The following is a 26,807-nucleotide window of genomic DNA, read 5'->3' as shown; positions in this document are numbered from 1 at the left end:
ATCACTGACACTGATTTCACCATATTTTCTCCATCCTCATTTTCATCATCCCTTTTAGTCTCAATTCATCTAAAAAAAACTCTCCTTATGTTTCTAATCTGAAAGGGGAAGGAGGATCTCTAATAACTGTCAAGCACTGCCACACCTTACCTGCCTACCTACTAGACTAACAAAAGGGCGAGCCTCAGATTTACACGTCTCAGATTCACCCTGAGTCAGCCATGTCTAAGGCCACCAGTCATTCCCTAAAGGCTGATTCTTGTAATGTGGCTTGAGAAAACCAGCTCATACCTCTCTCTTACTCCTAGTACTCTCACACTAAGGAGACAAACAAGGCTCCCATAGGGGAAGATTCCTCTTCCAGAAAATAGACAAATGAACTCACTGAATTACAGAACTTTTCAGAAAGAACCCACAGAGAGTCCCTACAAATCAACTCCAAATAAGGACAAGCAAGGGTAGAAGTTCAAGGCCACTATGCGTATGGGAGTTCCATCTTACCTTACGTGCTCCTGGTTGGGGGCAGCTAGGTGATGCAGTGGATAGAGCACCAGAGGAGGAGTCAGGAGGACATGAGTTCAAATCTCACCTCAGACACTTGACACTCACTAGCTGTGTGATGTTGGGCAAGTCACTTAACCCCAATTGCCTCATCCTGGGTCATCCCCAGTCATCCTGATGAATATCTAGTCACTGGATTCAGATGACTCTGGAGGAGAAGTGAGGCTGGTGACCTGCACAGCCCTCCCTCAGTCAAAACAAAGTCAAATGCAAGTCATATCATCATTTCTCTGATGGCATGGTCTTCTTTGGCAATGAAGGATGAACACACACATACACATGTGCTCCTGATGGGGTATAGAATTTGGAAACCTTCTTGAACTCTCCTTGAATCTTCCCACTTAATCTGACTTTTCATACCCAGATCTGTTACCCTTATAGCCTGGCCCTCCATTATCTGTTACCTCAAGATTGCCCCACCTGCTTCCCACCCCAACCCTCCATTGTCTGATGAATCCCACAATTGCCTCCAGCTGTTTCCCACCTTTGATTACCTCACTAGTTACCCCAGTCCCATGAAGACTAGACCACCACCAAATCTCTCCCACAGCCTTCCTGTATATAAATTCCATCCACGAAGTTGCTCAGAGTCATTCCAGCTCTAACTGGTCTGCTTGTCAATAAAAGTGTCAAAAATGGTTAGTCTTCCTAAGAGTCAACCCAAAATGGTGAATCTTTAATAAATTTAGTTTTACTTTGGCTGAAAGAAGGTTTGAGTCGAATTCATTTGGCAGGACCCAGCATGTTGGTATTTTGGGGTCCTAAGCACCCCAAACCTCATCATCATTATGGTCCCCTGATCTCATTATTCCCACTGCATCTTGGACCATCTGTAGTTATCCTGATCCATATCTGGCCACTGGACCCAGATGATTCCAGAGGAGAAAGTGAGACTGATGATTTTGCACAACCCTTCCTCACTTAAATCCAATTCATTCTCATGTCATGATATCACCTCCCTGATGTCATGGTCCTCTTCAAAAACAAAGGACAAACAACAATCCTGCTGTGTAGTTGTCTATTTGTTCCTGACCTGTGGTAGAGCCTTTCAAGCTTGAAATGGTCTGATCAGCCATCAGCAGACACTTTACACTGACCCCGACATAGTAATGTAATTTTGGTCCTCTGCAAAGAACAACAACCAACAAGTTGTCACTCTATGGTGTTCACTCTGCCTTCATAAGAGCCCAAAATGGACGTCTCAAAGTCAGCAGGAGCTCTAACAGTATCTTAAATAAATCTGCCTTTACTTCCTTGTGCAGGAAAAGTATCCCAGACTCTTTACCTACGTACTGTCTTTCCAGCATCTCATTCCCCATCCTATGAAGTCAATTTAGAGGTGTGGCTATTCCAGCTTTTTGTACCTGTGGTGTATAAAAGTTCAAGAGACATAGTTTCTAGATAATCATTTTGGCAGATAATTAATAAAAGGGGTCAGTAGCACTCTCAAATGCCAAAGATCCCTCAAGGAATTTTATATGCCCTTGGAAGGGTGGGTTTTCCTGAGGAAGGCAATCAAGTCTGATTGGTTAACAATAAGAATGACTCTTATAATGAGAGGTGGGCTTGTTCTAATGAGGGCCTGGGAGGAGCAGGGTGACTGATCATTCAGTCTTAGACAAAAAGACTTATTTATTATCCATACTACCCCCACCTATGGAAATCTAGACAAAAGGGGGTCTACCTCTATTCAGACCTGGTTGACTAAAACACAATGGGCCAGATTTCACCAGACTAGAATATTTGTAAGGTTTTTCTAGTTAGATGGGGCAACAATTCCACCTACATAAGAGGGTAAATTTTGGGGCAAGGTCATAAATCTCCACAAGAGTTTGTCATTTAATCATTATTTCTTCCTCATACCTGAAGGTAAGGAGGTATGCTGCCTTCTACAGAGTCTGACATGAAGAAATAGCTACCCTGGACATCTAGTCAGTTCACTCAGCAATAGTCCCTCTAATTAAAGAGGTAAATATGGTTTAGAAGAAAGCATCGTGGTTCCTTCACTGTATTTCTATGCCTGTACTGTCTAGCACTGCCCACCATGCTGTGCCTCAAACAAGATTCTCCCTATTATTAACAATCAGATGAACATCTGGCACTCCTCCCACTGCCCCAGTCACAGCTAGTAACTATGCCATATACTAAGCATTTGCATAGCCCATCATGTCAATTAAAGTTGACTGAATCCCTACTGTGTATATAACTTCATACTAGGCAATAATCAATCAAAAATCATTTATTAAGTGCTTGCCATATCCTAGAATCTGGGAATAAAAATACTAAAGTGAGATTGTTTCTTATCTCAAGGAGCTTACTTGGGAATTGGGAAGGGGACACAACTGAGAAGTAAATCAAGATAAAGATATATACTAAGTATAAATACAGATATGTGCAATTATACACACACACACACACACAAATCAAAATATATGCAAAATAAATATGCAGTGATTGGGAGGGAACCTAAATAATTGAAAGAATCAGGAAAGGCCTATTTAAGGAGGTGGTATTAAGAGCCTTGAAGGGAACTACTCATTCCAAGAGTCAGAGGTGAAGAAGAGGAGAAAACCAGGTATTAAGGACAGCTTGTACTAAGGCACAGAGAGAGAAAGGAAAATATTGTATGCTGGGAATCAAAAATAGGCAAATTTGGCTGACGTATGAAGTACATGAAGAGAAATAATGTAGTACTAGCCCAAAAACACAGACTTAAGCAAGACTGTGATGGGATTTACATGGAGTATAAAGGAGTTTGTATTTTTTTCTAGAGGTAATGGGGAGCCCCAGAAGTTTTCCAAGCGGAGAAGCAACTTTAGGAACACATATTTTAGGAATGCTGCTTTGGCAGCTCTGTGAAGGACAGATTACAGAGAAGAAAGACTGGTTGCAAGGAGACCAATTGGAGTCTATTGCAATTGTCCAGTAAAAGGCAATGAGGACCTGGATTAGGGTAGTCATGGTATGAGTAAAGTAAAGAGGATGGAGTCAAGAGATGTGGAAGATGTAGAAATGATGAGACTTGGTAACTAACTGAGACTAGGGGGTTGGGGTAAAGCTGAAGAGTTGTAGATGTCTCCTAGGCTGTGAACATGAGTGACCAAAAAAAATGATAGTGTCTCTACATCAACAGGAAAGTCAAGAAGAGGGGAAATATAATGAAACTGTCTCAGGTACATTGAGTTTGAGAAACCTATGGGACATCCATAGGTGGAAATGTCCAACAAGGAGGTGATTAGAGATGTGGGACTGGAGCCCAGAAGAGAAAGAAGCATTGGCTATGTAGCTCTGGGGAGTCATCTTCATGAGACAGAAGTAGGAGCTGATGTGGTCACCAAGTCAGAGTATAGAGAAAGAAGAGGAAAGGGCCCAGTATGAAGTATGCCAATGGTTGGGGGAAAAGGGGTAGAGAAGGAAAGGGAAACATAGATGATGACACCTTCAAGGGAATCCACAATAACAGCCCTTCTCGATTCTCAAGGAAATGGAAGAACTTTTGACCCAACTGGGTACTGGAAGCTAGAGGCAAATTCCTATCTGTCAGATACTACTTGTTGTTATATTCATTCTTCGTTTTCAAAGAGGACCATGACATCAAGATGATGACATGACTTGCAGTTGACTTTGACTGAAGTGAGTGAGAGCTGTGCAAGGTCACTTTCTCCCCTAGAGCCATCTGGGTCCAGGGGAGAGATATTCATCAGGATGACTGGAGACGGCCCAGGAGGCAAGGGCAGACCCTGGCCCTTTTAGACTAAGGTCTTTTCAGGTTCTCACTCTGAGTGAGGTAACACCCATTCAGTGAATAGGCTCTTTAAGAAGTAAGTCAAGGGATGGCCACTAAAAAAATCAAACTGAGAAGAGAAGACCTTCAGAATTTCTGGCTGATTCCTGTAGGGTGACCTGAGAAGACCAGGTCTTTGTCTTGCTCCTACTACCCTGGCACTGAGGAAATAAACAAGGATCCCACTAGTGAGTCCTACAGAATGCACAGTCTTAGAGAAAAGGGACAGATCCAGCCTTCCCTTACAGAGAACACCTAGAATTCTGACAGTCTTATACTCTCTGAAGATCCTCTGTGGTTCAGATGCAAACTGCTTTGAGTCAGAACAGTGTTCTTCAACTACCTAGTCTGAATTTCTTCTTTTGTATGTGTATCTGTCAGCAGCAAAGCCTACTTTAATGCCATATTTTAGCCAGTGAAAATTTCAATCTCCTTACATAAATGTGAGTTACTATACTTCAGGAGTCATAACTTTGTCATCCTAGGTGTGTGGCTCATAACCCTTATACTTTATAATCAACAATATAGGAGTTGCTACTGTGACCAATATGACAATAAGTTTCTCTGAACTTGCTTGTCCTAGCAGCTGGGACTTCAGTGGATAGAGTACTAGACATGGAGCCAGAAAGACTTGAGTTCATATCCAACCTCAGACTCTAGTGGTTGTATGACCATGGCCAAGTCAATTTTAGGGCAGCTAGGAGGAGTAGCGGATAGAGTGCTAGGCTTGGAGTCAAGAAGACTCATCGTGAATTTAAATCCAGCCTCGGACACTTACAAGCTGTGTGACTCTGAGAAAATTGTTTAGCCCTGTTTGCCTCAGTTCCCTCATCTGTAAAATGACCTGAAGAAAGAAATGGCAAACCACTCCAGTATCTTTGCCAAGAAAACCCCAAAATAGGGTCACAAAGAGTCGGACATGACTGAAAATGACTGAACAACAACAAAGGGACAGAAGCCAACTAGCAGCTGAAAGTCAATGAAGAAATAGCAAATGGCTGTAACAAAAAGGCAGCAGATGGCAGCTCATTGGAAAAAGCAGCCCAGCAGATGACATCAGTAGCTCCATAAGGAAATAGCAAGTGGCAGTTTGGAGGCAGAAAGACATTCCAGCTGGGAAACAATTCTAGAAATGATAATCATCCAGGCTATAAGTATCCCCTTTCCTACCAGTGGTATGGAAATCTGTGGAAGGATATGTCCTCAAATGCATAGGAAGGGATACGATTTTTCTTTATTACTTTGCATTTTAGGCCAATGCACTTCACTTTTTTTTATCTTGTCATATATTTTATTCTGGCTTGATCAGGGGGAGTTTGTTGGAAAAGGAGGTTGTAATAATAGCTAACATTACATAGTACTTTAAGATTTATAATGAGCTTTACATATGATATCTCAGGAGAGATATTACTCCTTGAACACCATGGACTTGGGAATAGCCAACATATCAGAGGAGTCCTGAGTGCTATATAAAATTGCCCTGTTTGACTCCAGTTTATTACGGAACAGGGAGGGAATAAATGGACAGATGTTTCAACCTTCTTCCTTCCATCCTTTTCCTTCACTTAAGAAATATATATATTTACTGCCAGCTCAGTTTTGAACAGATTCAAAATTTCAGAACTTGAGCCAAGTCAGAATTGACTTTTGGTCTTGCCCTACAGATGATTTAGAAAGTATTGTTTCTTGTTTCTTTATAAATAAAACACTAGAACTGGCAGATGCCTGAAGGTTTGACAGGAATCCTTCTTCCTGATGGCCAGTTATGACTTGGGGACTAGTCTACAGAAGAAGAGATGGCAGCATGTGTACTTTGGAAGCCGAGCTTCTACTATAGCTTCTACTTGGTAGCAATTCCCAGACTGGTGTCTCCTGTCATGACTTCTCTCCTGAGCTCAAAACTTAACATTTACAACTATCTACAGGACATTTCTATCTGGTTTTTCAGGAGAACGCTATTTATCAAACTGAGTTTATCATCTTTCCTCCAAAATATTCTTCCTTATTCTGACTTTTCTCTTTCTATCCGTTAGCACTATTCTCTTGGTCTACCATTTTTATTTTTGATTCCTCCTCATATCTCATATCTAATGAGTTTTGTTCATTTTATTTCTGTAGTGTTTCTCACATCTATCCCCTCCTCTCTACTTCCACTGCCTTCATTTCTACTCATCTCTCCTATTGCTAAGGCCTCCTAAAAAGTCTTCCCACCTCTTCTTCTTCCCACTCCATTTTCATCCTTCATTCCCCTACCAGAATATGCTTAGATCTATCACTCCTCTGCTCAATACCCTATAATGGCTCTCTATTCATATACTCCCAAAAAGAAGTTTGCATTTGACTCAGAAGTAGGCATTCAAAGTTCACATTTAAAACTCCCCATAATCTGGCAACATCCTACTTTCCTGATTTATCTCAAACTTCTCCCTTCCATGTGCTTTAGCTCAACTAGTTATCATCCTTCATAAGTACTCATCGCTTTCTTTCCCCTTGCCTTTGCTCACTCTGTTCACTCTGCCCAGAATACTCTGCTCCCTTTTCTGTCTTTTAAATTCTTACCCATGCTTTAAAGTCCAAATGAATTGCCACATTATTCATAATGTCTTCCCTGATTTCTTCAGTTAATGCTAACCTTTCCTACTTCTGGCTTTTTGTAACATATCTCTCTTATACACTGATCACACATTATTTTGTATTATGGTTATTTTTGTATGTACAGTAACATTTCTTAGACTCTAAACTCCATGAGGTTAGGAACCATGTTTTATCTAAACTTTATGTCTCCACTGGCTCCCTTGCATAATGTTCTGCATGTAAGAGGTGCTTAATAAATGTTTTTTTTTAATTAAATGTTTTTGAACTCTCCATTTTCTGCAAAGGATATTAACATGCAAACTGCACTTATCTATCTACACAGTGATCTGTTTGATTAATTTCATTATGAGCCCTATAAAAAGGATGAATATGAGAGCATCCACAGATATTCCCTGCCTGTTTCTGGTTAACCATAGGGGAGCTCAGAGGTCAGCTTCTGGTTATGTATGACTCAGGGCAAAAGACTGATAATTTGAGATAACAAAGAGTCCTCTGGTTGCTGAGCCAGAGGACCTGATGACTCATGGTGTATTCAAATGGGACCAACCTTCCCTTCCTCTTGTCTCTTCCTTTCCAGCTGACATAACCTTGTTCAGTACAAGCAATAGTTCCTGATTCTTTGAAGGCTGGGAAGATAGCTCTTTGGACACTAAACTTCATTTCCCAAGGTGACCATGCAGCTAATCCCTACAGACATAATGTGGCTGAAGATCTGCCTCCAAAGGGCAGTACAAATAGACAACCCCATGAAATGAAGTTTCTTATTGTCTTTGAGCACAAAAAACAACTAACTCCATCAATTCAGTTATTTGCATCAAATATTCTTCCATTATAAGGAATAGCAGTCCACAAGAAAATGGAATTTTAAAATGTAAAGGAAGGCATCCTAGCTGTACCAGATCTCAAACTATATTATAAAGTGTTAATCATCAAAGCTATCTGGTACTTGAAATAGAGTGTTGGACTAGTGCAATAGATTGGGTGCACAAGATATGGTAGTAAATGATCGTAGTAATTTAGCTTAGGTTTAGTAATAAACCCAAAGATCTGAAAACTTACTATTTGACAAAAACTGCCAGGAAAATTGGAAAACAGTATGACAGAAACTAGGTATAGACTAAAATCTTACACCATATACCAAGAGATGAACAAAATAGGTACACAATTTAGACAGAAAGAGTGATACCATAAGCAAATTAGGAGAGCAAGGAATAGTTTACCTATCAGATCTATAAAGAAGGGAAGAATTTATGACCAAACAAGAGATAGAGAACATTATAAGACGTAAAATGGATAATTTTGATTATATTAAAGAGGTTTTCCACAAATAAAACCAATGCAATCAAGATGAGAAGGAAAGCTGAGAAATAATTTTTACAACAAGGATCCCCAATAAAGTCCTCATTTCTCAAATATATAAAGAACTGAGAATTATAAGAATATGTCATTCCCCAACTGATAAATAGTCAAAGGATAGGAACAATTTTCAGACGAAGAAATCAAAGCTATCTAGAGGCATATGAAAAGTGTTCTAAATCACTATCAATTAGAGAAACACAAATTAAAATAACTCTGAGGTGACACTGGACATCTATCAGATTGGCTCAAATGACAGAAAAGGAAAATAATATATGTTGGGGGGGATGTGGGGAAATAGGGACACATGCACTGTTGGCAGAGTTGTAAACTGATCCAACCATTCTGAAGAGCAATTTGGAACTATGGTCAAAGGGCAATCAAATTATGCATATCCTTTGATGCAGCAATACCACTACCAAGTCTGTATCCCAAAAAGATTTTATTTAAAAAAGTGGGGAGGAGGACCTATTTGTACAAAGAATATATTTATAGCAGCTCTTTTAGGGATGGCAAAGAATTGGAAATTGAGGGAATGCCCATCAATTGGGGAACGGTTGAACAAGTTGGCTGAACAAGTGGACTGAACAAGTTGGGGTATACTATTACAGTGGAATACTATTGTGCTATAAGAAATGATGAGCAGTATGATTTCAGAAAAACTGGGAAAGACTTACATGAACTAGTGCAAAGTGAAATGAACAAAACCAGGAGAACATTGTACAAAGTAACAGCAAAACTGGATGATGATCAACTATAAATGACTTAGCTATTCTCACTAATACAATGACCAAAGACAATTTCAGAGCACTCATGATGAAAAATGCTGTCCACATCCAGAGAAAGAACTGATGGAATCTGAATGCAGATCGAGCATACTGCTTTGAACTTTATTTTTTGGGTTTTTTCCTTTTAGTCCATTTCTTCTTTCACAACATAACCAATATGAAATATATTTTACATAACTACTCATACAAAACCTATATCAAATTGCTTACCATCTTAGGGAGGAAAGAGAAGTAGAAAAAATTGGAACTCAAAATTCTTTTTTAAATGAATGTTAAAAATCATCTTTACATGTAATTGGGAAAAATAAAATACTATTTAAAAAAAAGAAAATAAAGAATGGTCCAACTAACCCATCTGTAGAAAACATCTGAAAACATCTGCAGAAGAAAGTGGAAGGACAACATATAGACACTAAATTAAACACACCATCCACATTTTTATATAAAGCAGTTAGAGAGGTAATGGATAGAGCAAATGGCCTGGAGTCAGGAAAATCTGAGTTCGAATCTGGCTTCAGACACTTCCTAGCTGTATGACCATGGGCAAGTCACTTAACCTTGTGTGCCTCAGTTTCCTCATCTGTAAAATGAGCTGGAGAAGGAAATGGCAAACTGCTTCAGTGTCTTTGCCAAGAAAACCCTAAAATGGGGTCGCAAAGAGTTGGCCACAACTGAAAATGGCTGAACAAATTCTCATCAGCAAGGATAATAGAACCAAAACGTTTGGACACTGCTAGTAATGATGAAGTAGTCAATAGGCTTGACTAATACAGAAGACTAGGAATGACAATGTTGAAAGCACCTCAGTTTTCAAAGTCTCTCAAAGAAGGGATGATTATGAATATAAAAGATCACTTGTGAGCTAAAAGAACATAAAAGACTGTAACATACACATGGCATACACACAAAACAGTTGAATGAGAAAAACAGCAATTACCAACCCACATTTCTCCTTTCTTATCCTCATAATTTCCCTGAGAATATACAGTAAGTTATTCATAATAGAAACATGAGAGGGAAACAAATAGGCCTTTGCAAGCTATTTTTCTACAGTGGACTATGTCTTTATAGTCACGTAATTGACTGAGGAGTAAGAAAATGAAAGATTCTAATATTTATTGTTTATTGATTTCAAGACAGCATTTCACTCAATAAAGGAAAATGTAGCCTCGAAGGCTTGTATCCATACAAGCTGCCTCTCACACATACATCAAAGTTCTACAAGATCACATGACAGATATGACTCCTGTTATAAACAATACAAAGTTTTCCCATTAAGTAAGGTATTAAACATGAAAATTGGCAGCTAGGTGGCATAGTTTATAAAGTGCCAGGCCTGGAGCCAGGAAGACTCATCTTCCTGAGTTCAAATATGGCCTCAGACACTTACTAGTTGTGTGACCCTGGGAAAGTCACTTAACCCTGTCTGCCTCAGTTTCCTCATTTATATAATAAACTGGAGAAGGAAATGGCAAACCACTCCAGTGTCTTTGCCAAGAAAACCCAAATGGAGTCACAGAGAGTTGGACACTACTGAAAATGACTGAACAACACAACCATCCCAGCTGTCCCACTGAACTGTTTTGCAACTTTAGGCAATTCACTTAACCTTTCTGGGCCTCACTTTTCTCATCTATAAAATAAGGGGCTCAGGCCAAATGGCCCAGGTTCCTATCTAGTTCTTGGTCTATGATTCTATGAACTCACACTAGAAAAAAAAAAAGTTGATTTAAAAAAAAAAAGATTGCCAAGTCTCAATGCACACCTTGAAAAGTGGCCTGTTCAACTAGGCTAAGCCTGCAAATGGATAACAATTTAAGTTCTGAATTTAGCAGGAGAAAGAAATTGGATTGGATCACATTTGGGAAAGCACACAGTGCACAATTCTAAAGTTTTCACTTCTACAGAAGCCCATTTCTTTAACACCAATATCATTCCCAGTGATGCTTATGGTTATAAATCATGGGCCATCAGAATCCCAGACATAAGAATGTACATAAATGAAAAGGCAGTGGCAAGCCATACAATGGAGCTAGGCATGCTGCAGCTTGTTGCCAGTGGCAATTTTCTCACAAGAAGCAGCCTAAGAGACATTATCTAAAATATGTATGATAGAAAAAGAAGCAGTGTTGTCATGTATCAAGATTAAGAAGGGATGATTCTTAGGGAGAGGTCAAAAGGGAGGGACACAGGGGGGAATTTAGGTGTTATAAAAGCAAAAACGCATCAATAAGTTTAAAAAAAACCAAAATGAAAGAGATGAATAGTCCATGTGCTACAATTGTACCTCCTGAGATATTAAAAGAACCAAAGGAAGGCCTCTAGTATGCTGGGTAGATTCTTAATGAAGACATAGGGGGCTGAGAGGAAGGTGAAGAGAGAGACAGACAGACAGACAAGAAACAAGCAGTGAAGAAATTGTGATCTTCATTGATGGAGTACCTACACTGATGAAATCATAAATCGATCTAAGTATCTCTGTGTGTGTATACATACACATATACAAAGCATAATATTTTATCTGGTCTAATAGTAATCAGAACAGATTATAATTAAAACATGATTAGATTTTGTATGTATTGTGTATACAAATACATTCATAGATATTATATACAATGTTACGATATTTCTTTTCCTTCACTAAAATCCTACTCCAATGTCACCCAGAAGTGACTCAGGGTTCTCAGAGACTATACCAGCGGGGCACTAGCTCTGAAAGGCCCTATCAGATTGGAAAGTCTTTGAATAGGAGCCCAACAATGGACTGCATCTGCCACCTAAGGACTAGCCTAACTAAGCTCAGATAGACATATTAAGGGTTGCTCAGTGGAGGGTGAATTTTTCTGGCCATAGCAACTCATGGAACCATCTATTCAAGCATGGAGGAGGCTATGATCTGCCTCAGGTGGGGCAGGGCCAGGGAGAGGAGATGGTGTACACATAGATGAAAGCATATAGCTCTCTTTCAAATACTTGTAAATATGGTGAGTCTTCTATAAATAATGGAGCAGAAGAGTAAAATATTGAGGCCACGGGAAACTAATAAAGAGTCAATGCAATAGGAACTATAATATAAATATTAATCAATCAATGAGCATTTGTTAAGTACTCACTATATTCCAGGCCTTATGCTAAGGACTGGGGATATAAAACAGTCCCTGCTCTCAAGGAGCTTATATTCTTTTTTTTTCCAGTTTTGATTTGGTATTTTATTTTTCCCTAATTACATGTAAAAACAATTTTCAACATTCATTTTCAAAAGTAAGCTCCTCATTCTTTCCCTCTCTCCCCACTTCCCTCACTGAGAAGGCAAGCATGGCTATATAGGTTACACATATGTAACCATGTAAAACATTTCCATATTAGTCATGTTGTAAAAGAAAACATAAACCAGGATAAAAACAAAGAAAGTAAATAAAGTATGCTTTGATCAATATTCAGACTCCATCAGTTCTTTTCCTGGGGATGGATGGCACTTTCCATTATTAGTCCTTCAGAATTGTCTTGGGACATTGTATTACTGAGAACAGCTAAGTCATTCTCAGTTGATCATCTCAGAATATTGCTGTTACTGTGTACAATGCTCTCCTGGTTCTACTCATTTTCCTTTGCAACAGTTCATGTTCATCTTCCCAGGTCTTTCTGAGAGCATCTAGCTCATCATTTCTTATATCACAATAGTATTCCATCATAATTATATACCACAAATTGTTTGGCCATTTTTCAATTGATGGGCACCCCTCAATTTCCAATTCTTTGCCACCAGTAATTTTTGCTGCCATAAAAATGTGGGAATAGTTCCAAATTAAAGGAGCTTATATTCTAATAGAAAACATGTAAATCAGTATATTTAGGATGTAAATAGTGGAGGAAAGAAACAATCTTAAAAGGGGAAAGCTCTAGAAGCTGAGAGGACTGGAAGAGTTTTCCTGCAGAAGGTAACATTTTGTGCTGAGTCCTGAAGGAAGCCAGGGATTCTACAGAGGGAGAGAGAAAGAGGAAGAACAGTCCAGGGAAGGGGGACAGCCAGTGCAACACATTTGCTTTTATGCATGACTCATTCCTAAGGCTTAGTCACGTTCAATGGACTTGAGACATCCCTGGGGAGATGACAGAGCTAAGACTTATCTCCTACCCTCTGAAGGAAAACAAGGAATATAAAAATAACAGTAGGTGAAAGTTTGTTTCAGCTCAATTCAAGAAACATGCAGCATGTGCTTCATCCATCCAAGGCGCCCAATTAGGTGAGAGCGATACAAAGTTGTTTTAGTGTTGTGGTTTGCTTTAAGGTCGTGGTCCCTGCCTGCCTTGGAAGAACTTACATTCTGCTGGGTAAGATATGACATGTACATGGTCAGGCACAAAACAAAGTAGAGAGTGATAAAAACAAAAGAAAAATCTAGACAAAGGGGTCTAGGAATATTTAAAGATGAAAAAACAGCTCCCCACCTCCCCACCCAAACCACCCCTCCTCATCTGGAGAGATCAAGAAGGTTAAACAAAGGAGGTACCACCTGAACTGAATCTTTGATAAATAAGTGCTCCTTGCAGGCCAGCCAATCCCCTCCCTGACTGTCTCCTACCCCCCGCCCCCCGCTGCCACCACACACACACACACACACACACACACACACACACACACACACACACACGAAAACAAAGGAAACAAAAAATGTATTGCAACATCTTCCTAATAAAATTTGCTCCAAAGCTTTCCACAATTCAGCAGAAACATTTTAATGGCTGCTTGTGTATCCTTGGGACTGTTTATAAGAGGAAAGGGGAGGGGGACATGTTTCATATCAAGTAATGATTGTATGTCCTTGTGAGACCTGAACGATTCCTTCAGAGCTGTTCTAGTCCCTCAAGCAAATATGTATCCAGTCACTCTGGTGCTAAGGTATTTACCAATGAGGAGAGATTGGGGCTCAGGTACACACACTGTACGTGTATTGCTGCAAATGTTTTCCCAGTAAACAGGAAAGGAGTCACCAAAAGGAGGAGTGCAAGTTTTGAATAAATTCCCCTCAAACAGCAAAGGGCCCTTTGGGTAAACTTGCATTTTGGCATGTCCATTCATTTTGAGAACATATATTATTTAACTTCAATCTTTTAAAAGTATCTGACCATTAGAAGATGAAGTCAGATTCCTATTAAATTTTAGCATGGAAAGAACCCTAGGTAGCATCTAATCGAAAGGCTTCATTTTACAGTTCAGGAAATTCACTTAAGTTCAGGCAATTCTCTAAAACTACAAGTGGCAGAGAAGGTGGTGACCTTCATTGATAGAAGGAGTCTCCTTATTTAGTATTTCCCCATATCAATGAAATTCTAGGTCCAGGTCATATCCCAATGTGCATCAGATGCACAAAACTGTCCTAAGAGGCTGGTGATATGATTATTGTCATCCTTACTTTCAGGATGAAGAGACAGGATCAGAGAAGAGTCAATCAATCAATAAACATTTATTAAGCACCTACTATGTGCCAGGCACTATGTGAAGTGATGGAGATACAAAAAGAGGCAAAAGACTGTCTCTGTAATGAGGAGTAACTTGCCTCAAGTCATACAGCTCGTAAGTGGCAAATTCAGGAAATTAAACAAAAGTCTTCAGATACTCTGTAAGACAGATAAACACAGCACACAGGAGGACTGCTAGCATAATTTCACTCTTGATTTGTTCAGACAGGAAAGACACTAAAAAGGGGTTAATAATCTTACTTTATTCTAGTCTGAGTCCAAGAGGTTGCAGATAATGGAAACACAACCCCTCCAGCATTCCCTAGTCACCCTTCTCACAGGGGCCAGTGAGAAGGGGGGCAGAGACCAACTACCTCTACATCTTGATGGGGTCAGTTGAGACAAGCACAGCTTGTGCTTCCCCTAAATCCCTTCAAGTCTCATTGGGGGCCATTTGAGGCAAACATAGCCTTGATGGAAGTCAATCAAGGCACAGCATTCCAGCTTGTGCACTCAACCCTAAGGTTCTCTCCAAGCCTCAATGCAGGCCAGTTGAGGTACACACAGGATTTGTGCATTCAACCAGAAGTATTCCCCATTCACTGTCTAGTGACCACCTGTTTCATAAGCCAACAAACAAAGAAGGTATATTGCCAGCAAAAGACTCACAGGTTTACAACACCCCATTCTTGTATCTCACTGCATAGCTACAGTGGATGTTAATATTATTTATCATTATATAATGCTGTAGAAGTGTGGTGGAGATGTTTTGAACTCATATCTAATACATGGGAACTGGAGATTGTTTTACCTATGGATCCTGGGAAACTGAACTCTGGGAAATAACAAAAATTCACTTTAAAAACACAAAAATTCACCTTACTTACACTAAATTCACCTTACATACATAGTCTAAGGCCAGTGCTCCTTCTAAAAAATCATTTCCCCTTTCTAATGCACCACCCAGACTCAGGATCTAAGCAGGGACTTACAGGTCTTTAGCTGAAATGGTTACATGAGCAGAATAACCTTGAGATGAGGCATACAGCCCTCAGTGAGGCCCAGAGAAATGAAGCAACTTGTCCAAAGTAACTTGGACAAACTAGTTGCTAACTGGCTAGTGGATGGCAGAGAGAAAACTAGAATCCAAGTCTCTGGGCTCCCAAGCCTGTTCTCTTTCCACAGTGCTCCAAGCTGTCAAACTGATCTGCCCAATAGCTCTTTCTTAGCCCATGAATTATTCACAGAGGAGATGGAATGGACCTGTTAGTGTTCAACACCTTGCTTCAGTCAATGCAAATGCATAGTTTATCATGGTCAGGGAATAAAGTATTCTCTAATTGAAATAAGATGGATACACAGGAATAAGGCAGTTCTGGTTTTCCTTAAATCTATACTAGAAGGTCCAGTATGGCATCATAGAAGAAGTCCTAGTCTTGGAGTCAGAACACTCAAGTTTGGGTTCCAGCTTTGACATTTACCAACTGTGAGCCTCTGGGCAACTCCTTCACCCTCACTGTGTCACACCTGGAAAATTGGAATCATAACATTGGCATCACCTGCCTCACAAGGCTCTTGGAAGAACAAAGCTTTGTCATTCTATTCTGTCCCTTTCTTTCTTCAGGAGTTTGTCCCATCAATCATTTCCTTACTCTCTCATTCATCTTGTGCTGGTGCCTGCAAACACACTCACTTCTCCCCTCTCTCCCCCCAAGAAGCTTCCCCAACTTTGTCAGCTCTTCCAAATTACCAAGTCCTATATATCTCTTCTTTTCACTTCTAAATCACTAGAAAAAGTACTGACACTCATTGTGTCCACTTCTGGCACGTCATTTAACCTCTCAGTTTCCTCATCTGCAAAATGGGAACAATCATAGCTCCTACCTCACTGAGTTGTTGTGAGGGCCAAAAGAAATAATACATGTAAAGTATTTTGCAAACCTTAAAACACTGTGCAAAAGTTAGTTATTAATATTATTGTGTCCCACCAACATGTCTGTGTCAAACTTGACATGTCCAAAACTATCATCTTTGACTTTAAACTTCTCCTCTTCCTAAATATATTCACAAATTCTCTCTCTCTCTCTCTCTCTCTCTCTCTCTCTCTCTCTCGCTCTCACACACACACACGCACACACACACACACACACACACACACACTCTCCCATTTAACTAGACTGCAAACTTATTAGTCTTCTCTAATTCTTTCTCTTCCTTTACTCCCCACATATTTGCACAAATATAAATTTTGTTCATTCTGCTTCCACAAAAATCTTTTTTATCTTTCCTTCTCTCTTCACACACCATCCCCTCATTCAGGCCCTCTGGATTATTCCAGTACCCTTACTAGACACCCTGCCTCCAGCTTTTCGCCTCTGCAATCTGTCCTCCACACAGCTGCCAAAGGAATCTTCCTAAGACACAGGTTTGGTCTTGTTCCCTTTCAGTACTATCCTATTTCCTCTAGGATTAAAAGGCCCTAAAGGGGCCAAGGTCTCCCATTGTATCCTGGGCCATCTCCTGTCGTCCTCATGAATATCTGGTCACTGGATCCAGATGGTTCAGGAGGAGAAAGTGAGCTTGGTGACCCTGCACAGCTCTCCCTCACTCACAGTCAACTGCAAGTCATGTCATCCTTTCTCTGATGTCATGGTCTTCTTCAGCAATGAAGGATGAGCAAACTCCTTAGTCTGAAATTTAATGCTTACCCCTACTCTGATTCCACTCTGACATTTCAGCCTTAATTCACATCATTTCTTTTCATGTATTTTATTTCCCATCCAAACATACTACTGGCTATTGCCCAATATTGAACTGCCTTTTCTCACTTCCAGGCATTAACAAAAACTAGCCTTCCCCATGACTGTAATGCATGCTTTCTTCATTCTAGCCTTTCAGGATCCATCTCTTCCTTTCAGACCAGGTGCCACTTCCTCCAGTAAGCCTTCCGTGCTCCCTCCCAGAATGAAAGTGTTCTCTGATCCTATTTCCCCAGGGCAACTGGATCAGATTTGTTCTTTGTTCCCATAACATTCTACTTTGTGTTGTGCTAATTATATGTGGGTATAATGAGAGAAAAAGAAAGAAGTAAAGACGCAGAGAAACAGACAAAGACAGAGAGAAAAAGGAGGAGGAGGAGGAGGGAGAAGAGAGAAAAGTATCCTCCCCACCTCTTCCCCTCCTCCATATCAGGAGTTTACTGGTAAATGTTTAACAGTTGGACTCTCCAAAATAAAAAATGTAGGTGCAACACACTTTTAAATTTAATCTTCATTATTAACATTTTATTGAATCTAGGTAATCAACAAAACAATAAATCAAGTCCTGCTTTATAATGATTGCCAATTTCTGAGGTGCAAACACTCATACTGAAATTTTCACAATTGTTAGAGCTGGCTCCAGCATTCTCTTTGACTGTTAGCCCCTTAAGGACAGTATCATTTTTTAATCTTTTTTATCTCCTTTAAGACTACTCTAAAAGGTACAGGCAGCTAAAGTGCTGGTTGACCCAAGTTCAAATCCAGCCTCCAACCCTTACTAGCTATTAAGTGACTAGCCCAGGCAAGTCATTTAAAATCTGTTTGCCTCAGTTTCCTTATCTATGAAATGGGGATAATAATAACATCTACCTCCCAGCATTGTTGGGAGGATCACATAAGACAGTCATCATAAAGAAGCCTTGTACAGTGCCTGGCACATAGAAAGCACTGTGCTAGTTCCTATGTTGACTTCATTTTAACCAAATAATAAAAGGACTGAGAGATTTAGGTTGCTCTGAAGGAAATTCAAGTCTGGGCTGTTGCTGCTGTTGTGTTGTTTGTCCTTCATTCTTGAAGAGGACCGTGACATCAGATGGTATATGAGCTATACTCTAACCAGAGTTGAAAAAAATGTCCAAATATGGATGGTCACAGCTCTCACCCTCCCTGGAGGAGGAGAACTGTGCAGCTTCCATCAAGGAACCCCTAATAACAGTGATCACATTCTTGGGTAACTGAATGCAAGTCTCTAACATGACAGTTTAGTTAAAGTCACCATGACAGCAGGCCCAAATGGATAGAGAACTACTGGATCACTGGCACTCGCAACAATCAGAGCACTGCTAAGGAAAGATAAAATTCCCCAAGAGAGAACAGACTCCCCTAATCTTATACCAAAATAAACTAGTAGGCCCTGGAAAAGAGAAGAGTGGTTCTCCTTCAACAGCAATAAATCATTTTCCAGTCAAAACCTAAAGGATTCTTGCTGTGGTTACTCCTGTCCCTACGATAGGTGATGCTTTTGTTGGGGTTACTACTACTGCCGGTGCTGTTGGGGCTGCTTCTGCTGCTGTTACTGGTGTCGACATGGCTGTTGCTGAGTGGTTGCTACGACTCTTGCTCTTGGTAGCCTGTTCTGCCTCTGCTGCTATTACTGTGGATATTGTTGTGAAGACTTTGGACTGAAACTGGTCTGGAAAGTTTCTATCAGTGTAGATTTCTACGACAGAGAAGGGTCTAGTGCAAACCAGGAGTCTGGGGATGGGGAACCTGGCAAGACCTGACTCAAAACAGCAGATGCTAGTACTGTGGGGAGCGAGTGTGATGGGCATGTGTGAATGATCTTATTGCCTCTGAGGAGGAAAGATAGATGTAAAACACAAATCTACTGGGGGAATAATCACACCTGGTCCACCTTGCAATGATTGAGGAAAGGATACTCAGAGTCTGAGCTGACTTATGATGGTCTCATACTCCACTGCCAATTTTGGTAGGGGTTGCAATTTCATACATCCTAGAAGACAGAGGCAACATAATCTAGTGCATGAATAAGCAGAATCCGGCCACAGCATCCAATGTCCAGTTTAAGCTTGGCCACTGACCTGTGTAACCATGAGCATACCATCTGATCTCTCAGTGTCCCAGTTTCCCTACCTACATAATGAGATTAATGATAACTAGACCTATTTTAGCTGAATTTTGGCAAGACTATCACCAGTGAATGGGGTTTTTTTGCTTTGTTTTATTTTGTTTTTAATAACAGGATGGCAAGTATAAAAACAACAACATATTTATACTGTATAAACTTTGAGTGTTAACAAAAGACTTTGCATGCCTTTTTTCACTTGAACCTCACTGTATATGCCTCTAAGAGGAAGGTGTTACTAATACCATTTTCACAGATGAGGAAACTAAAGTTCAAAGAAATTGTCACTTGCTGTAGTCACTGAACTACTAAGTGCTGGAGATGAAATTCTAACCTGGGTTTTCCTGACTTGTCCAGTGAATGGTTACCCACCGTCACACACTATCTAAGTGAATGAGATGGTGTATGTGAAGTTATTTGAGTTATTATAAAGAAAGGAACTTTATGAAAACAAACTGAACAAAGAACATCCCCAACTATTTGACCAAAAAGAATTAGCCTGTATACATATTCATATAGAAAAGCCTGCTGGTTATATGCAAACCATTGTTTGAACTAAAGAATGCTTTCCATACGTCATCTTATTTGAACCTCCTCTCAGTCCTGTTAGAGATTATAGATACTGTAAGTATTAATTGTCCCAATTAGTTACTGCAACTATCATTGTGACCATATATGGGATCACTGAGTCTCAAACTTGCATGTGGCTGTGGATAGAACATAAACGATAAATCTAGACCCCGAACCTGGGGACCCTGATTCCAAGCCTAATTTTGGGAGGTTTTTTCCCCTCTATCATTCATCTCCTCCCAATCAATCTTCTTAGCCACAAGCGCCAACATGAATAGCCATCCCTTCCAGCCCCATTCACAGGGAGGTAGGTGGGATTTTTTGTTTTGGCCACTATGTTTACAAAGCTAGTCCTGGCTTTTTTTAAATTACACATGTAATTTGTGTGAGAAATATATCAAGTCATAGGATGACAATAATTACTATGCTTTATAATTTATATCATGTTTTCAAAGTTGATGGATTGTTTTCCTAACTTAGATGCTGAGACATAGCCCAAGAAGGTATTATTACCTCCACTGTACAGATGAGCAACCTACATCACGGAGAGCTAGACAGTGTGACTTGCCCAAGGTTACACAGGTGCATATCCCCTTATTTCAAGACCTCTTCGAACTGTACCACATTATCTTTCTCAAATGGCAAGAACCCCTTCCCCCCCAAAATTTTTAAGACAAAAAGGCTGTACTTTTTAATATAATTTCCCCAAATAAGGATGATGTAAAAAAAAATACTTTCTTATATCACAAGACCATTAAGAATCACTAATTAATGATCATAAAAGCACTCCAAACACCTCAAGTACCTCATAAAACTTTATTATGAGCAGTGATACTAATAGTTAAACATATAATGTTGGTCATCAGGTAGGCATATTAAACAAGCCAGTGGGCTCTGTTCCTTCAGTCTCACTGCTGTTCAGCAGTTCATGTATTGAAAGCTCTTGATAAATATAAACTAGTAAATCCCTGAGACAAACTTTCCTGTAAGATAGGTCAGTATTATTTTCTATTGCTATGGCAATAGGTATTATGTAAACACTAGAATACATTAAAATTATGTAAATGATAGAATTCTGCAGATGAGAAATCACAAAGGTTGTGACTTGCCCAAAACTACAAGTCGAATGGCAGAGGTGGCATGAAAATGCTGAGGTCCTGCCTCTTTTTGTCTTCTCAGTACATTGGTGAAGGCTACTAGAATCACTGGTATTTCTATAATTTGAGAAATTAAACAAAATAAAAAGTAGTAATACAGTCCACATCTGGAATCAGAGATTATTATAATGAAGAGTCTTGATTTATATAACTATATTTTGTAAGCTAAAAGTCAAATCTAATTATTTAAATATGTATTGTGTGACTACTAGACCTAAACCACTGTGGGAGATACACAGATGAATGAAATAGGACTCCTTATTCTCAAAGAGTTTACAACATTGCAGGGAGTATAAGACGTAGCCACACATAATGCTAATACAAAATAGAAGGTGATGTACCACAACAGAGATCAAAGCATGATTCTAAATGAGTTCAGAGGGAGAGAAATATCTTATCTGGCTAGAATCATTATAAAGAAGGTAGTGTTTGAAACTGTTCTTGAAGAATGGGTAGAATTTTAACAGGTAAAGATTAGGAGCAGAGATGGAGAATGGGAAGAAAACATTCCAGGAGTTCTTTCCAAGAGGAAAGAACAGTATGATCAAAGAGCAGAGGAAGGAAAGCAAAAGATATAGTAAGGAAACATTGAGTAGTCCAGTCGGGCTACCTGAGGGTAGGACATATGCAATGTTCTCTTGAGGGAAAGAGGCCAGTTTGGACCAAGAAGCAAAGACCAGGGGTAAGGGCAAGATGGACAGCTAAGGCAAAGCTCTATGTGGGAAAAGCTGGCTAATGTGGAAGTGCAGTAGAAGGGCAGAATGGGAAAACCACTGAAATTTCAGGGAAGGAGACAGGATCAAGGAGTATGGGAAGGGGATATGTAGTCAAGTCCTGCCTTCCCACCTACTAGCTGTTTCCTAAACCATAAAATGAGAAATTTAAACTAGAAAGGTTCCTCAGCTGTAAATTTTGTGATCTTGTAACTAGTCCAATATTCTTATTTTACAAAAGAGGGAAATGAATAAACCCTTTGGGGGAAAGTGATTTATCTAGGGTCACGCAGTTGCTAAGAAGCAAAGCTAGGATTCAGACCCAGGTCTTCTGACTTCAAATTCAGTGGTTTTTCTACCATACTTCTGGTAAGTGTGATGCCATTAACTTAAAATTTAATTTTAAATTCACCAGTGACATGGAAGGGAGGGGCAAGGGAGGCATGGAGCAAAAATCTAAGAGTTCTAGAATCTACATGGCAACTGGGCTCATGCAGATACCTCATGGATCAAAAAAAATGTTGTATCTGTATATCGTCCTTTGTCCCTGAGAGCCCAGGGCTGACAAAAGAAAATGTGCAGGACTTGGAGGGGTGAGTCACTTGGCCTCTGTTTGCCTCCATTTCCTCACAAATAACAGACTTGCACTCAAGGGTCTCAGAGATCTCTTCTACTACTAGATCAATGATGCTACACTCCGGACCTCTGATTTCACTGGCATAAAGAACTTTTGTTGTCGTTCAGACATGTCTGACTCTTTGTGACCCTATTTGGGGTTTTCTTGGCAAAGATACTGGAATGGTTTGACATTTCTTTCTCCAGTTCATTTTACAGATAAGGAAATGAAGGCAGATAAGGTTAAATGACTTACCCAGGGTCATACAGCTACTGTCTGAAACCAGATTTGAATTCAGATTGAATTCTTCAATTGAAGAGAAGTCTTCCTAATTCCAGGCCTAGTTCTCTGTGCACTATGGCGCCAACTAGCTGCCCCATTATACCGAACTACAGGTAAGGAAATGCCCCTCTACTAATGCAGATTCGTACCTATCCTACAACTTAGTCTCAGCCTCTAAGACAGCTGCCTTGAGCCCTAAGAGATAGGTTTGCCCAGGGTCACATGGTCAGCAAAAGTCAGAGCCAGGACTGGATCTCAGGTTTTCCTCACTCCCAGACTTGCTCTCTTCCATGCTTATTCTTGGTATGTAAGCCTTACACGAAGCAAATAGAAAGGAGCAACTTACTCTGCCCCGGTCTCTTTGTTTATCCCCCAGCTTATATGCCTATATGATAATATTAGCAGTTAAGCATTCATACAGGACACTCTAGGAACTTTACAAATATTAACTCATTTTATCCTCACAACAACACTGCAAGGCAGGTGTTATTAATATCTCCATTTTACAGTTGAGGAAACTGAGGAGAAGTTAAGTGACTTGTCTATTAAGTATCTGAGGCCAGATTTGAGCTCAGGTCCTCCTAACTACAGACCTGGTGGTCTATCCACTACATCACCTACCTGCCTCACTTAAGTCCAGCTATCTGGTACCTGAGCATTTCAACACTAGGTTTCCTTTTGTTTTTTTGGCAGATTCTTCCAAGACTAAATCCAGTCCTAGCTCTTTAAGTCAACATAACACAATTTCTTCCCCTTCTCTGCCCCTATCATGACAACCAGGCACCCCACCTGTTTCCATCTGGAAAGCCTCAGGCAGCCGACATGCTGAAACAAGCTTAGTGACAACGGCCAGTGTTTGCAAAAGGTTGGAGTCTCTGGCAGGCCCTGGCAGCCCTGCCAATGACAATAATAACAATTTAATTCCAAAAAAGTATTTACCCATAAAAATGTATTCCTATAAAGAGTGTATATATATAGAAATCCAGACCCACACATACTCCAGACTCAACTTGCCTTTCTCCCTGGTCGCTGAGAAATCTCACAAAGAGGACAGACACTCCTCCTGTCTCCAGTTGATACCAATTCCATTTTGTTTGCTCCTCTTCTGACTTCAATCCCATTTGACAGTGAAACCAGAATCAAAGGGAACATTTACATAATGAAAAAGTGGAAGCCAGAGTCAAGTAGCAATGAATGAGGAAATCATATATTTCACCATTCTTTTTATGTCGCTCAGCTTTTCCCTGGAGTGCCCTTGTAATTGTATCAAAGCACCGTTTATTATTTACAAATGCCTATTTTCTTCCTAGAGCAGGTTTTGTCTAAGTGGGCTTTTGGAGCTGGTCTTACTGCATTGAAGGGTCAGTTGATGCTCCCATGTAATCTGCCACATGTCAAATTGTATTATGTTCTAAGCCTCAACTAACATGGGAGAAAACACTCCCTTGAAATTCAGAACCTACAAAGCCACTTAACTAGACCTTGATCTTTTCAAGGACACATCAAAGTGAAAAACCCCAATACAATGCTTCTGCCTTTACTGGTATGGTGGGTCTCTTCCCCGAGACTTGAATATTTCTATACATTGCACCTTGTGCTGTCTCACTAATTATAATTATGATTGCTTACTATGGTTTCCACAGTAACCGTTAGCACTGAAGTGCTTCACTGCCAACCTGATTTTCATCCTCCTGCTGATATCACAAATATTATGTGACACTTTAACTGAAAATGTCTATAAATGGGCGTCAGAATGTGATGTTTTTCTTTAAAAGGGAAGGAAAACAATTATTAGCTTTCATCTTGGTAGTACATTTCAGTCATTAATTGCACCAAATTTTTATTCAAAAAGGAATATATGAGTCCTGAACTCATAGACTCTGTGTTCTAATTCTGAATGTTCGAATTGGTTCAGGTAACCTTGTTAGAGTAAGTCATATAGACATGAGCAAGCATCAAAGACCTGTGTTCAAATTCCAATTCTGCCACTCACTGCCTTCCTCATATGGTACAAATCAGTGAACCTCTCATATTCCTCTTATATAAAATGAAGGAGTTGGATTAGATGGAAGAGGTGCCTTCCAGCTAGAAATCTACCATCTGATGAGCCTTTCGCTTAAGCTCCCTGAGTCTCAGGTTCCTCATCTGTGAAATGGGGATAGGAATTCTTACACTACCTACCTCACAAAGTTTTTTCCAGGAAAGAACGTTGTAAACAGTAAAATATACTATGTAAATATGTGATGTTCTTACTCTTAGGCCATATCAGGTCAAATGTCTTTGAGGCACTTAAAGTTTTTCTTCCTAGGGTTCACTCTTACTTCAGACGCTTCTTTTAGTCTCTGATAATCTGCTATTAGTTGGGGGCCTTAGAGAAGATAGTGGAGACTTCAGGAAATAGTGGAGGATAAAAGAGCCTGGTGGGCCAGCCGTGGAGTCACAAAGAGTCAGATACAACTGAATGACTGAACAATGACACAAAGGACACAAAGGAGCTTACTGGATTGCTCCTACCTTTTTACATTTCCAGCAGTCATTGATTAGAGTTACCTCCAATTTTTCATTCCTCACTAGCAAGACGAAATATGTCATCCCTTTATCAGCACAACAGGAACTGATGAGTGAGAGGTGTTACTCCAGAATTTTCTGCCAGGCCAAGATATGCATCAGGAGCTGCCTGGTTCTTTGTTCTTACTCTCCACTCCAATCAGGTCACTCTCCTTAGAGGCAGAAACCTGTGGGGCTCAGATTGGACAACACTCCTGATCTGCCTTTGGCAGGAAGTGTCTACCACATAAGTGTTCTAGATGTTGTAAGGCTCTGAGATCTGCCTTCAGGCAGAAAGTATCTGCTACATACATGTCCCAGATGTTGCAAAGCTATCCTAATTTCAAGAAGAAGATAAGTGTGCTTTAGTAAGGTTTTGCAAAAAGAATATCCTTTGACAATATACACAACGTTGACAGCGATGTAAATTCACATTAGGCCTACATTGTCAAAGGATACATTTTTCTTTTCTGTTAACAATCAATGAACTGTGGGGATTTTAAATTTGGGGGGGGGGGGTACAGGAAGTATACTTTAGACTGTTTCCTTGAGGACAGGAACTGTTTTTGCCTTTGTGTCCCCAGTACTTATCATAGTGCCTGGTACATATTACATGCTTATGGATTGTTCATTGTGTTGAAAAATTTCCATGATATCAAAACAAAAATTTCAATAATTTCTTTAAATTAAAAAATTTGAAGCATTCAAAAAGACTTATTTTTCTATCAGACTTTTGGTTCAGTTTGGTTCAGAAAATATAGTCACCACATATATATGTATATGTTTGTGTGTGTGTGTGCGTGCGTGTGTGTGTGTGAGTGTGTGTAGGATAGACCTGGAGTCAGGAAGACTCATCTTCCTGAGTTCAAATCTGGGCCTCAGACACTTAGTGGCTGTGTGACCCTGGGCAAGTCATTTAACCCTGTTTGCTCCAGTTTCTTCATCTGCAAAATGAGCTGGAGAAGGAAATGGCAAAGCACTCCAGTATCTGACAAGAAAATCCCAATTGAAGTCACATTGAGTCAGACAGGACTTAACAACAATATGTATTTGGTATGCATATGCACATGTACACACATGTGTATGTACATATACAAACCTGCACACATATATATATATATACACCTGGCTCGGAATACCTTTCCTTTTAGCTAGTGGTGTCCCATGGTTCTTCCTCCAAATGATACCCTAAATTCTGAGCCTTTATTCTCCCAATCAGTTTGTCTTGTTCCCCCTAGCTTTTTTGCCTGGATTCTAAATCCCTTCTACCAAACTATCCAGACTCATGAGCACTCCCCAACAGATTTTCTATGCATGGATCTGCCTTCAGATTTTGCCTTCCTAACCTGAGGGTAGAGCAGTATACTAAAAAATCACTGGACTTGGAGTCAGGAGAGACCTGGCTTTAATTTCTTTCTCTGAAGTTTGCTGTTGTTTCAATCTTGTCCAACTCTTTGTGTCCCCATTTGGAGT

This window comes from Notamacropus eugenii, chromosome 4 (genome assembly GCF_028372415.1).
Source record: "Notamacropus eugenii isolate mMacEug1 chromosome 4, mMacEug1.pri_v2, whole genome shotgun sequence".
In the NCBI taxonomy this organism is placed as follows: Eukaryota; Metazoa; Chordata; class Mammalia; order Diprotodontia; family Macropodidae; genus Notamacropus; species Notamacropus eugenii.
Note: the sequence above shows the minus strand (reverse complement) of the source record.